Below are 15,366 nucleotides of genomic sequence, written 5' to 3' on the forward strand. Positions count from 1 at the left end.
AAATGAGCTTCCTTCTTCATATTCAGTTCTTCAAATTTTGACACAAAATTGGAAGTTGCTACATGCATCTTTTTCTCCACATTCATTTGCAATATATATTTCGTGTTGATGACTTCAAATGCTGAAAAACCTAGCTCATATAAGTAGGATGTTGCAGAAGGCATCCCAGCTTGTAGGTAGGGTCTTGTTCCCTACTTGCAGATACTCCTACTTCACTAAACTCCAAAACTCAGACAGTGATGAAGAAGTAAACTTCAATTTCAGTGTAGAATCTGGAGAAACATAATAGATTGCTCTCGCTCTTCAGTGATGAATGTTGATGGAAGTTCTGCATTAAAAGCATCTGTGTTGCTGTTGTGTTGATCAACTTGTTTTAAAAAGTACTTCAGAAAGTCATCACTGAGTTTGGTTAAATGACCCACAAACACAGGCTTCAATTCTTCACATAACTGAAAGTTACTGTCTGCTGAAACCGTGTGAAGAGTGGAGAAAGTGTAATGTACATATTTATCATCCACCATTTCTTCCACTGTAGTAGATGCGTTCTAAAAGCTGAAATTTTTTTTCTGGAAGCTGCAGAATTCTCATTACCTTGAAGGGATACATTCAATGAATTTAGTTTTTCAAAGATGCCACAAAGATACACCAGCATGAAAACGGTCACTGTCTGCAAACTTCTCATTAGTCAGATGTTTCTCTTGAACAATATTCCTTAAAGCCAACTAGAGTTGCTGTAGTAAATTAGGAAAATGTGCTCAGTCCCCACGTCAGTACACATTTGTTGGAAACGTCTCGATGTAAGTGGTTGTTATTTAATAAAGGTCAACACAGATCACAGAGGACAAACAACAATTAAAAATGACGTGCATTCAACAAAACTAATCTTTATTATTACTGAATAAAAACAAGTGACCTGCTTAGTATGATGAACCAAAATGTAACACAGCCATAGCAACCACACCTTTTTTTCTCCACATCTAGATATCAGTACTGGTACACACATTGTTCCTTCATTCAGAAAGCTAATAAACCAAATTATTATTTTTGTGGAACCACTGTGACACCATGATGTAAGGCTGCAACATCCCAGGGAGCCGCAACGCTCAATTTGAATTTATTTTATTTAAGCAAGATTATTTGAAATACTTGTGGTACTTTTTTTATACCATCTTAGAACTAATTCATAGCACTGCCTCGACATATCATATTAATTGATCTATGCTTGTAACATAGAACAATATGCAGTAAGAACTATGAAAAATATACCGTTTTTAACTCAAGGTCTTTGTGTTTTACTTATATGAAAAGTAAGTTAGCCAAAGAATAAGAGATTTCAGTATTCTCCCAGTAGAGATAAAAATGTGCTAGAAGTTATTGTTGAGAGACAGTTGTACAACACTTCAAGAACACCATTAGGAAATACAATTTCTGGTATATCTTCAATAAAGTGTACTGGGTACTGTGGCACACATTCTTAAGAGAGAGAAAAAGGATTGGTTGACTTTGCGTAATTTAGTTTAAGTTAGATTAAGTAGTGTGTAAGCCTAGGGACCGACGACCTTAGCAGTTTGGTCCCTTAGGACCTTACCACCAACACCTGGCTCCTAAAGGGGAATTAGTCATAGATCCTCAGGGCTGTCAAGCTTATGATGAGTCTTCTAACTCTGATTCAGATCATTGTTTGCAGTGATTGGTACTAGAGGATATGCACATTAGAAAAATGGAAAATGGACAGATGAGCTGTGAAAGTTCCTTCAAGCACACAAAGAATGTATTTAACTCATTCTTGAAAGAAACTGAGATTCCCCAGCCTGCTGTAATATTTGAGACAGACTGACTCTCCATTTGAGCAGATATTGCTGGAAAAACCACATCATATTTCCCACTTTACATCCCAATTCTGTACATATCTTACATCTACTAGATGTAGCAGTCTTTGGACTAATGAAAAAAAAAACTATTTCAGACATTGTGTTCTGACAACAAGAGGTTTAATATTTCAAAATCTGAGGTACCTGCTATTTTGTTACAAATTATTTCAGAATGTAAAACGGAGCAAATGTTCAAGCAGGCTTCAGAGCAACTAATTTGATTCCATTTGATGCAAACAATGTGAATTATACCAATATAGTTGCTTGTCATATGCCAGCTTCAGCTACAGTCCAGTCAGCTATGGAGCTTAAGATTCATTTTATGTATATAAAAAACAAATTGATGCTGTCCTTCTAGATGAGTTTAAAGTAACCGAGAGAAGGAATTTTGACTGGGGAGGAAATCTGGAGGCATTATTACTTTTAAAGTTCTAGAACAAAATAGCTGATGACGTAGAAATGCTTGCTGCTAGTGGTTTTCATGGTTCTTATTGTATAATTTACTATGTTACAAACAAAGATAAATTGATATGAGATGTCCAGGAAATGGTATTAATTAATTTGATCAGAGTCTACTAGCTGAGGCCCTTTGATGACAATCCATCAAAGAAAATTTCAGTACATGAAGATAGGCATAATCCTTCATCCATCCAGAGTCTTGGTACTATTCAGATATCTTCATCACATAGTAGCAGTTTACATAATAGTGATACTACTTGATGGCCCACCAAAAGTCTTGTTCCTTTCTAAATATTGGTGACTCTAAATAACACTTCACAGAATTTGGATACTTCAACATCTTTTGTCTTTGATGATATTCAGTCATCACAACCAAAATCAATAGCAATAATTTTTGGAAATGTTATTTATCACTGTGATCAGAATCTGAGCAACGAAGCACAAAGAGAAAGAAAGAACACACACCTAGTGTTGTGACTAGTGATGGAACATCATGAATTCAAGGAAAAAGAGAAGCAGGAGAGGAACATGAAAAAGGAACAGAAAAGATATGAAGGAGATAAAGTGAAGGAAAAACTATTGGCAGATTTTCATTCAAAAAGGTGTTAAACAAGAAACAGACTGCAATTAGCTGATGGGCAAACAAGTTCTTCGGAGTAAGCAGATTAGATGACAGCATAGAAGAAGAAAAGGATAAAATGCATGTTGTTGTTGTGGTCTTCAGTCCTGAGACTGGTTTGATGCAGCTCTCCATGCTACTCTATCCTGTGCAAGCTTCTTCATCTCCCAATACGTACTGCAGCCTACATCCTTCTGAATCTGTTTAGTGTATTCATCTCTTGGTCTCCCTCTATGATTTTTACCCTCCACACTGCCCTCCAATACTAAATTGGTGATCCTTTGATGCCTCAGAACATGTCCTACCAACCGATCCCTTCTTCTTGTCAAGTTGTGCCACAAACTCCTCTTCTCCCCAATCCTATTCAACACTACCTCATTAGTTACGTGATCTATCCATGTAATCTTCAGCATTCTTCTGTAGCACCACATTTCGAAAGCTTCTATTCTCTTCTTGTCCAAACTATTTATCGTCCATGTTTCACTTCCATACAAATACTTTCAGAAACGACTTCCTGACATTTAAATCTATACTCGATGTTAACAAATTTCTCTTCTTCAGAAACACTTTCCTTGCTATTGCCAGTCTACATTTTATATCCTCTCTACTTTGACCATCATCAGTTACTTTGCTCCCCAAATAGCAAAACTCCTTTACTACTTTAATTGTCTCATTTCCTAATCTAATTCCCTCAGCATCGCCTGACTTAATTCGACTACATTCCATTATCCTCGTTTTGCTTTTGTTGATGTTCATCTTATATTCTCCCTTCAAGACACTGTCCATTCCATTCAACTGCTCTTCCAAGTCCTTTGCTGTCTCTGACAGAATTACAATGTTATCGGCGAACCTCAAAGTTTTTATTTCTTCTCCATGGATTTTAATACCTACTCCGAATTTTTGTTTTGTTTCCTTTACTGCTTGCTCAATATACAGATTGAATAACATCGGGGAGAGGCTACAACCCTGTCTCACTCCCTTCCGAACCACTGCTTCCCCTTCATGTCCCTTGACTCTTATAACTGCCATCTGGTTTCTGTACAAATTGTAAATAGCCTTTCGCTCCCTGTATTTTACCCCTGCCACCTTCAGAATTTGAAAGAGAGTATTCCAGTCAACATTGTCAAAAGCTTTCTCCAAGTCTACAAATGCTAGAAACGTAGGTTTTCCTTTTCTTAATCTAGCTTCTAAGATAAGTCGTAAGGTCAGTATTGCCTCACGTGTTCCCATATTTCTACGGAATCCAAACTGATCTTCCCCGAGGTCGGCTTCTACCAGTTTTTCCATTTGTCTGTAAAGAATTTGCATTAGTATTTTGCAGCCGTGACTTAAAACTGATAGTTCGGTAATTTTCACATCTGTCAATGCCTGCTTTCTTTGGGATTGGAATTATTATATTCTTCTTGAAGTCTGAGGGTATTTCGCCTGTCTCATACATCTTGCTCACCAAATGGTAGAGTTTTGTCAGGACTGGCTCTCCCAAGGCTGCCAGTAGTTCTAATGGAATGTTGTCTACTCCCAGGGCCTTGTTTCGGCTTAGGTCTTTCAGTGCTCTATCAAATTCTTCACGCAGTATCATATCTCCCATTTCATCTTCATCTACATCCCCTTCCATTTCCATAATATTATCCTCAAGAACATCGCCCTTGTATAGTTCCTCTATATACTCCTTCCACCTTTCTGCTTTTCCTTCTTTGCTTAGAACTGGGTTGCCATCTGAGCCCTTGATATTCATACAAGTGGTTCTCTTTTCTCCAAAGGTCTCTTTAATTTTCCTGTAGGCAGTATCTGTCTTACCCCTAGTGAGGTAAGCCTCTACATCCTTACATTTGTCCTCTAGCCATGCCTGCTTAGCCATTTTGCACTTCCTGTCGATCTCATTTTTGAGATGTTTGTATTCCTTTTTGCCTGCTTCATTTACTGCATTTTTATATTTTCTCCTTTCATCTATTAAATTCAGTATTTCTTCTGTCATCCAAGGATTTCTACTAGCCCTCGTCTTTTTACCTGCTTGATCCTCTGCTGCCTTCACCACTTCATCCCTAAAAGCTATCCATTCTTCTTCTACTGTATTTCTTTCCTCCATTCTTGTCAATTGTTCCTTTATGCTCTTCCTGAAATTCTCTACAACCTCTGGTTCTTTCAGTTTATCCAGGTCCCATCTCCTCAAATTCCCACCTTTTTGCAGTTTCTTCAGTTTTAATCTACAGTTCATAACCAATAGATTGTGGTCAGAGTCCACATCTGCCCCTGGAAATGTCGTACAGTTCAAAACCTGGTTCCTAAATCTCTGCCTTACCATTATATAATCTATCTGACACCTTCCAGTATCTCCAGGCATCTTCCATGTATACAACCTCCTTTTATGATTCTTGAACCAAGTGTTAGCTATGATTAAGTTGTGCTCTGTGCAAAATTCTACCAGGCGGCTTCCTCTTTCATTTCTTACCCCCAATCCATATTCACCTACTACGTTTCCTTCTCTTCCTTCTCCTACTATCGAATTCCAGTCACCCATGACTATTAAATTTTCGTCTCCCTTCACTATCTGAATAATTTCTTTTATCTCATCATACATTTCTTCAATTTCTTTGTCATCTGCAGAGCTAGTTGGCATATAGACTTGTACTACTGTTGTAGGTGTGGGCCTCGTGTCTATCTTGGCCACAATAATGTGTTCACTATGCTGTTTGTAGTAGCTTACCCGAACTCCTATTTTTTTTAAATTCATTATTAAACCCACTCCTGCACTACCCCTATTTGATTTTGTATTTATAACACGGTATTCACCTGACCAAAAGTCTTGTTGCTCCTAAAATGCATGAGAAAGTGAAATTGTGTTCCAGTGGGAACTTGGAAATAGGGGTAACTGTTCTGGTAAAATTTTGTTCAGTTTGGGAGAGAACAACAAGGCCTGCAATTTTTAAGTAGGTGGCTCTTATTTTGGAAGTGGCATCTGATTCCGAATATGGAATTCAATGTCTAAAAAAGTTCTAATGCTCAGAAAATTCATTTTGATTACAATGAAAATGATGTTTCAACCATAACAACCAAAGAAATTTTAGGGAAACTGCCAGGACCAGTTTTGATGCAAGGAGTACAGGTACTAAAAACAAAGTTACCCAAATCTGTTGACACATGTGAGAGATAAACTTGTCTAGAGGTTGATTTAAGTAGTTTGAAGGCCAGTGATTATCATATTTATTATTAATTGTTTTCTGATGCACTCAGTTCACTTTTAATTACTTTATTTGTGTTTATTATCTTTTTTGCTTGAATAAAGGTCAAATTTCTTTGTAGAAAATAGATTCTATAATTATTAAAGCCCCAATTTTATTGTAATATGTAGTCTTCAAAAGTGAGGAAATGATTAGCCATAGCTAGGGTTAACATGGCGAATACTGGGGAAGTACACTAACTTAGAACACTTGATCCAACTTGATTGTAACATACAGATTTTGAAACAATAGACACTTTTTTTAAAGTAATACATAAACTTTTTTCGTATACTAAACATATTGTCTAAAATATCTCATTCATTGAACAGTAATCTGTATTCAAACACACCTTGCCAAAAGGGGCAATTGTATGAACATAGAAGTTGTGAATACTCGACATTTTAAAACCACTGTGCATGATCCACTTCTGTAATCTCTGATTTAGGCTGCCTGTGGGAAAGCAGTAGTTGGAACTACAACCTCATTTATGGGCTTCGAGATGTTAGGCACCTCAGGAAAATTCACCCCAAACTGATGTGGAATGTTTTGTGAGTCCCCTGTAGCTGGTCAGCACTTACTCAGTGGAAGATGAACAATTCAATTTTCAGAGTAGTTTGCAGTTAAGATTTTGCTACTTGTTAGGCAGTATAATGTGCCTCAAATGCACTAACCTCATTATTGCACAGCTTACACTTTCATTCATCTTAATGAAATTTTTAGTAACAGACTATCTCAGTGCTTTTTGATATTTTTACTAGTCTCTTTTGCATGATAAATTATTCTGAAAACTAGGTCTTTTTTTTTTCTAGTTTCTTTCTCCCCCTCTATACCCTCCCTTACCATTGTCTTCAAAGAAAAGCTCTGTATTATACAAATTTTGGACCAAGAGTGTGAATGCCATCAGAATTCAGTTCTTGTCACTCCAGTTTCTGTTTTCTTATTGTTCCAGATTCTGTTTTCTTATTGTTCCAGTTTCTGTTTTCTTATTGTTCCAGTTTCTGTTTTCTTATTGTTCCAGTTTCTTTTTCAATTCATTTGACTTGAGGAAATTTAAAATGGTTTCTTGTGCAAAGCATCTTTTTTCCACATAGTTTATGAACTGTTGCAAACCACTGTAGCACTCTACCTGTTGAGTGGGTCCAGGTATCACTATTTAATCCTTTGAGTCTCAGCAGTAAGAAAACTTAGATAATTTTTAAAAATTTGCAAAATTAATGTTTATTATTGTAGTGAGCAATGAATACACGAAGGAATTGGTAAAAGTAAACAATCAGTAGTTTTATGAAGATGGTTTTACTTTTGAACCATCAGTGCATGCAATGAAAACTTTGTCCATCCATAATATCAAGGAGATGTTTGAAAGAAAATTTGCGTTTTTTTTAGACACAGTCCCACATATCGAAATTTCCAGAATAATGATACCTAAAACAAATCTTAAACCTAAATAATAAGCAAAAATAGGCCTAAAATTTAGTAGTTATGTATCAACAGTACATACTGTCTCAGTAGTTTCATTTCAAAACCATCATAAAAGCAATAGTACAAACTCAAATTTACATTACAGCAATTGTAGATATAGTTACTTTTGCTGTGAGTGATCACAGTAAGGTCACTGACAAAAAGCTACATATCACAATCTCCTACAATCACGTAGCGTATCTGCACCAACTATTGCACTGAACGTTATATCTGACTATTACTGTACATTATATTCGTAGACGTATCTCTGTATGCTACTAGATGTTTCTGTCTTGCAACAGCATTGGCAGTTTCCTGACAAAGGTACTGGTACTTCACAACAAGCTTAATAAAATGGTGGTTTCAGGCAGAAACCATTGGTACTCAACGGTTTGATGTAGATGATGGTAATGAATGCACAAGTTGTGTGATATTGTATTATCTTATGTAGGAGAGAGAGAGAGAGAGAGAGAAGTTGGTTAGTTAGTTACATGTTCCTTGTAAACGTTATGATGTGTGACGTATCAGCATAACAAACCTAAAGCCCATACTCAAAAAAAATTATGTGGCTACATGCTGCTCATTTACAGATTTTTTGCCGTATAAATGACTAATCAATTTTATTCAAGACTTCCTCAGTGGTCTAGAATAAGCTATTAAGCCATTGTCAGCCCATAACATCCTACTCTTGGACAGGTAATGAAAATGTCTTCCATCCTTGGAGTCAAACCAGTTACGTCTGGTCTAGCATCTGATGATCTTTATCACATTTCAATAACTGTTCCAGTCCTAGTGATTATTTTTGATGACCTCAGTGTCATTGGGGTCATTGAATTCCAAGTGACATAGGAGTTCAAGCTCAACCATCCTTCATTTTGTTGAAATTTTTACAGATTACACTTGACGGACCAGCAGAATATTTACTAACTTTCATCTCTGTCTGTAAGATTATTTAGCTACTAGAGCCATTTTCACAAGGGCTACTTCATTTGAAACTGCTGTTATGCTGTAAAATCCTTGTTTGGCTGCCATTGTTGCTGTCCTAGTAGAGATAGGATCCTCGGACCTAGCAGAGATGGGATCCTGCTACCTACTATTCTGACACAACATTTTGTGCAGAATACAGACATAATGTAAATGAAAATCTGAAAGCAATGCTCGTGGCACTATCTCTCTTCAGACTTATTGAAAAATTTTGTAGTGACAGTTTTCACCTGATGTTAACAAAGAATAGATAATGACTAGAAGTTACTGGAAATGTGATCATTTGTCAGTGTTTTGTCTGCTTACCTGTCAGAAAATTAGAGAATTATGCCTTATCTGTCAGAAGTTAAGAGGATTATGAACTTTCCTAGAAATGTATTCACTCTGTTGCCAGTCTCTGAACTTATCAAATATACCAAATTTTGCCGATCTTAAAACCACGTATTTCGAAATTCACAACGCTGATATTACAGTTATTGAAAATACTAATAAATGCATTTAAGGGTGTCGGAAACATTTAAATTATAATGTCATTTGCATTAAGATGTGCAAATTCGGCTCAAATTGTGGTGTTTTATCAGTAACTGTACATTTTTAATTTAGTGTTAGATAACATTTACATTACTTTTTGTGGTTCAGGAGGGAAGCGCCAGACTGTATATCCAAAGGTCTGGGGCTGGATTCCTTGTCAATAATAGGATTTTTGCCTGTTGCTTCCAGTCTATCATCTCTGGCACTGTTTGTTACTGTGGAAATTACAGAGCTGCAGCGTGGTTTGAAATTTATACTATAGATCTCCCTGTAATTGACTGAATAAATAAGTCCTAAAGGTCAGAGAAAGGCAAGTGCATCCTATCTCCAATAGGCCTATGTCTGTTACAGCATATGTGAAATAAGTGATAAGTGACAAAAAATAAAAATCCCAGGACTGACGAGATCAAAACCATAGTCTGGCAGTTAACCACTGAAATACATGCAACTAATGGGAATGCTATCAGGCTCTAAATTAACCCAAAAATTTGAGCCAAATTTGTACTTCTTAACCAAACAACATCAAAATTAAAATGCTCCTCATAGACTTAAATGCACTCTTTTTTTGGTAGTGTCAGCATTTATAAAATCAGTGGTGACTGTATTAAGACACATGCCGTTAACGGTAAGCAAAATTTCGTACATTTGGTATTTTTGGTAAATTTAAGAGGCTGATGATAGTGGTTACATTTGTAAGTAAGTTCATGATTCACTCATTTTATGACAGAATGTTGGCAAATGAAGATATTCCCAATACCTTTCACTAATTAGTTACTCCTGATTAAAATGTAGGGAAAATTGTCACTACAAAATTTTGTAGCAAGTTTTCTATGAACAATGCTTTATGATTTTCATTTATATGATAAAGGAAAACCCTTTTATTTGATTTGCACAGCAAGACAAAAACAAGTGGTCTTGGTCCACTATTGCCCACATCGAAACTGAGTTTATTGTGCAGTTTCACTCCCTATGATTCTAGTAAAGCCAGCCAAGCACCCTTGAAGATAGTAGGAGCCCTTTTAATAATTCATTATTAGACATGGATTCTTCACAACTTAATGAACTGAATATTTTGTGTATTTTGACATCCAACACTTTGTACTGGAAGATTAGGTTTGGTGCAGTTTCATAACCCTCACCACATAGTCTCTACTTAGGGGCTTCTTTCTCTATACTCATCACATGTAGGTGTCTCTTAAAGTCCCATAGCCAGTCATTAACCCTGCAATGAATTTAATCTGCCTCCTGTTCAAGTTCAGGATTACAGAACTTCTCTTGAAACATGGCTTTCTCATCATTAGCTTACCATGTTTTTGTTTTCGACTATATTTTAATATCCTACTTGCTGCTTCCTCACTCAGCTGCGCAATTTTGATTGTACCATCACCTTGATGATGATTAGCACAGTTTCTGGTCCAATATAGGGAGTCATCACACCTGCCCTGGCCAGCTATGAGCATTTTAATAGCCATGGAGCTTTCCTATGCTTTCCCATTGTCTGACAAGGGCATCATGGTATGCTGCTACAATCTCTGATCTCATTGCAGGGGCTGGTAGGTATTTCAGAGCTGCTTGTTTGTCTAAATAAATGTAGATGCTATGATCCTCGTAGCATGTTGTACATGTTGTACATAAATTGAAATTGTCCTACACACACACACACACACACACACGCTCATAGCAGATACAGAAAACCCTTGGTGGAATATAAATAATTTAAAGTGTGAAGGAACAACTTACAAGTAGTAGAATCACAAAGTAGTTGAAAGGGACAGTCTTCTACATATAACTGAGCATCCCTAATATACATTTGTTATTTCTGTATTCTGAAAAAAAAAGTTTTCAATATGGCAGGTTGCAAGGTGTATTAAACCAGAAAGAATGGCTTGCCAAACTTCAGAATTTTATAGACATCTGCAGTTTCAAAGAACGTGGCCCTTGTGAACAGGCTGAAGTACCTACATCAAATTACAGACGGAGACAAAAGCTGGCAGAACTTCATGTGGATCCCATGAATATGTTCTCTACACATTTCATCAAAATTGAAGATGATAGAGATGGGGAATGATCTATTATGGATCAAATTGCAACTTTAATTTTCTTTTCATTTGATTTATCTTCTGGCCAGACATCTCCCATTGCACTTCTCTAACCATTCTTTTCTTATAATAATAGTGATTTGCTCATGGATGTGTGGAACATTAAGTAAAATAAATATTTGTCCTCGAGATTCCTTACTCTATCATGCATTTCGACATTCAGTTTTCAGTCTTGTCTGTTGCATTACGTTTGTTGGAATTGGTGTAATTAATACTGATGGACTTAATAATTCTGATTAATCTGATACCAAAGGATTAAGGCGAGATACTGGCAGAAGTAAAGCTGTGAGTACCGGGCATGAGTCGTGCTTCGGTAGCTCAGGTGGTAGAGCACTTGCCCGCGAAAGGCAAAGGTCCCGAGTTAGAGTCTCGGTCGGGCACACAGTTTTAATCTGCCAGGAAGTTTCACCAAAGGATTAAGCTTGACAGGAAACCCTTTATTCAGTGAAAACAGGAAGCTAATGAATTGTAATCCAGAGCAACAGTACAGAATAAAAAAAAGAACATGGAACATGAAAAACACAGGAATAAATCCAGAATGAGATTTGCACTCTGCAGCGGAGTGTGCGCTGATATGAAACTTCCTGGCAGATTAAAACTGTGTGCCAGACTGAGACTTGAACTCGGGACCTTTGCCTTTCACGGGCAAGTGCTCTACCAACTGAGCTACCCAAGCATGACTCACAACCCATCCTCACAGCTTTAATTCTGCCACTACCTTGTCTCCTACCTTCCAAACTTCACAGAAGCTCTTCTGTGAACCTTTCATGCTTGCCCGTGAAAGGCAAAGGTCCCGACTTCGAGTCTCGGTCCAGCACACAGTTTTAATCTGCCAGGAAGTTTCACAGAAATAAATATTGCACATGGAGAATGGAGAATAACACATGAAAAATAAAAAACCAGCACCCCAGCCAATTGGACATAGAAGCCTCTGACAGCTGCAATTCACTTATTACATGCAAAACACAGCACCTTGATCAGCCTGTTTAGCTCTTTATAACTACCTCGACAGCCGCAATTCAGCTGTTACATCACACGACACTGCACATACACAGACTATGCGACACATCATGCCTCCACACTAGCAGTTAACAGCTATTGTGTTGGGCTCTGTATCAGCCCCATTGATTGAAGTGGAAAATTGGTATCAAGAAAACGGGCAGGGAACTGGACACAGCATCCAGAGTTCCTCATGTGGCCAGAGCATAGAAGTCAATGGGATTCATCACACTGCTCACACATGAAAGACAGTCCGCCACAACATTACCAGTTCCCAAAATGTGTCAGTAGTGAACTGGGCTACAAACTCTAGATGCTTGAATTGGCAAGAAGGGCAGTTGACACTTTCATGTTTGAACGCAAAGGTCATTCGTTTATGGTCCGTGAATATAAGGAACACTTGCACTTCAATTTTAGGGTGGAAGTATTTCACTGTTTCACATACTGCCAGGAGTTTGCGATTGTAGGCGCTCCACTTTCTCTGAGATGGTGACAATTTTCAAAATAAGTATGTCAATAGTAGCCATGAACTGTCTGACCACTGCTGTAGCACCACGCCGATAGCCATCTGGCTTGCATCCACCAGTACTGCTAGAGGTGCATTGAGCTTAGAATCAGCTAGAAGTGGTATGTCTGCCATGCTCTGTTTGGCGGCCTTGAAAGCAGAATACACAAACTCGGTCCACTGCACTGGGGAGTTGCCCTTCTTCTGAGGACTAGTCAGTGCTGCAGTCAATGGTTCCTGCTGGTTTTTTATCTGCTGTACATATGAGGCCAAATATGCCTTTGTGTGGTTATCTGAGAGCACTGTCTCTACTTCCTTGTTTGTGTAGTAATTATCAAGTTGAGTTAGAATACTCGTAGACGTCTTCAAATATCCAACTTCTGTAGTAAGATTTTTTTTTACTTTTTTTCTTAGATGTAGTTTAGTGACATACTTATTTAAGTGTGTTAAAATGTTCATATATTTGTCCTTTGTAGCAAGATTATTTAGTTTTTTTGTAAACATCGTATGGTGACTGCATCATAATAAATTAATGGATCAATTACATCTACGAGCCTTTAGCCTTCTATGTTTAAAAGAAATACAACCCTCATTTGTTTTGAGGATCTTACTCAATTCTGTTTCTAAATGCTTTTTGTTCACTACAGCATGTTGCATGAGGCAGGTGGCAGTGATAAAGATTCAACATACCAAAGAACCGACAAATTCCTTGATTGTGATTGGCCTAGGTAACTGTAAAATTGTGTCCACTTTCTGTGTCGGAGATAGGGAGCCCACAGTAGAGATTCTGTGTCCCAAGAAGGTCACTTCAGATTGTCCAAAAACACACTTGGTGACATTCATCCTGACTCCACAATGCTCCAAACTCTTCAACACCTCTTGTAGATATTGTTGCTGTTGTTCTTCAGTCTCCGAGAACATGAGCACATTGTCCAGGTACGCAAAACAGAATGGGTGGCCTTGAATAACAGAGTCACTGAATCTTTGCCATGTCTGCGTTGCATTTCGTAATCTGAAGGTCATGCCCCCCATACACTCAAACAGAGTGAATGGTGTCGTAATTGCAGTCTTTGGAATGTCCTCTTTAGCCACAGTATCTGAGTATAGGCTGTAGCATAGTGTAAGATGTTGAATATCATCGCACCATGTAATGCGTAGTTGTAGTCTTTAGAAATGGCACTGTTCTCACATTCAGTACCCAGTAATCTCACACAGGTGCCAGGCCTCACCTTCTTTTGGCACCAGATGTAAGGCAGAGGACTACACACTGTTCAATGGTCTAATAATGCCGTCTCACTGCATGCTGTCAGATTCAGCTTTTGCGGTTTCAATATGGCTCAGTGCTAAACTTATACATTGGCACGACACTGATGGTCCATCTGCGGTCCTGATGCAATGCGTTGTATTGTGTTGAATGTGTTCAGGTGTACTGGGTGGTCTGATCGAATAAGGAAACTGCTTTAACATGTACTGCATTCACCCTCAGGTGCCTGCATGACCTTTGCACTACAGATGGTTTCATTGCGATGACAACTGATGACAGTTAAATCAGTAATGCTGTCCACGAATTGGGCATTTGCCAATATCCAGGAACTGGTTGTAACGTGCCAGGAGATATTCACTGATGGTGGTGTCTGTGATGTTTGCAACAGTGAAGTTCCATGTGAACATATGACGTTGCCCTAACATCAGCTCCATTCTCTGTGTTCCATAGGTTGCAATAGTCGAGTTATTGTCAGCTGTAGACAGTTGGTTGCCTACAGTGATCCAACAAAGACTGGCAGAATACTGATGTTCAAACCAGTTTCTATAACAAATTTCAAGCCAGAATCTCTTTTGCTGATGAACAGCCACCTGGATGGTGACAGGCGCCTACGATTGACTGCCGCTGGTATTTGGGTGGAAGCACAGTGATGTGCATTTTCATGCATTCTCGGCAAACCTGCAATGGTACCAACACAGAGGCTGCTTACCTTGCGGAGATGTAGTGTTGCTCAAAGACCAGTTCCTCCAATGTCTGCGGTAACACACTCTGTTGTTTTCTGTCAGTTTGTAATGCCACTACGCCATAATTTGTGCTGGTAATCTACTGCTTCATGATGTACCGGTATGCAATAAGTTGTCTGGCACTGTGACAGTTTTCACTTTACTGTGCAGATACCTCAGATATTGTGACGGCTTACGATCACCGACGTCTTCTTGTGTAAGAAAAACAAATTCAGTCTTCCTGTGAAGCAGCAATTCTTCGTATTAGCTCTGCCTTGAGTTTCTTTTAGAAATGTCCCTCTGGGGTGCATTGAAAATTTCTTGCACTTTGGTGACGAAACGGTGGTCCGACTGGCTAACAACAAGTGTGAACTTCATGGTATCGGCTGTAATTCCAGCACAACAAAAACTTGTTTCCATAAGATGGGGTTATCAGGCCAAAACGATGCGAAGTGGACTGCTAGTCTTGATACAGTAAATTCTCCAGACATCCCCTGGCCTCAGTAGGGAAAACAGCTGTAGTTAATTTCCTTCAGCATGAGTATCGTGTCAGAGTCACCACTTGCCAGGTTCGGTGTAATTAGAACGGATCATCTTAATCATTATTATTAATCAGACACCACAGGAGTAAGCTTCA

At 38.2% G+C, this 15,366-nt stretch overlaps 1 protein-coding gene across 1 annotated transcript in view; it reads left to right on the forward strand.

Annotated features, from left to right (window-relative positions):
• LOC126438160 (39S ribosomal protein L46, mitochondrial-like) overlaps positions 1-15,366 on the forward strand; it is a 34,840-nt gene that overhangs the window by 2,289 nt on the left and 17,185 nt on the right. The window lies entirely within an intron of this gene.

The sequence above is a fragment of the Schistocerca serialis genome, unplaced genomic scaffold (assembly GCF_023864345.2).
Source record: "Schistocerca serialis cubense isolate TAMUIC-IGC-003099 unplaced genomic scaffold, iqSchSeri2.2 HiC_scaffold_1261, whole genome shotgun sequence".
NCBI lineage: Eukaryota > Metazoa > Arthropoda > Insecta > Orthoptera > Acrididae > Schistocerca > Schistocerca serialis.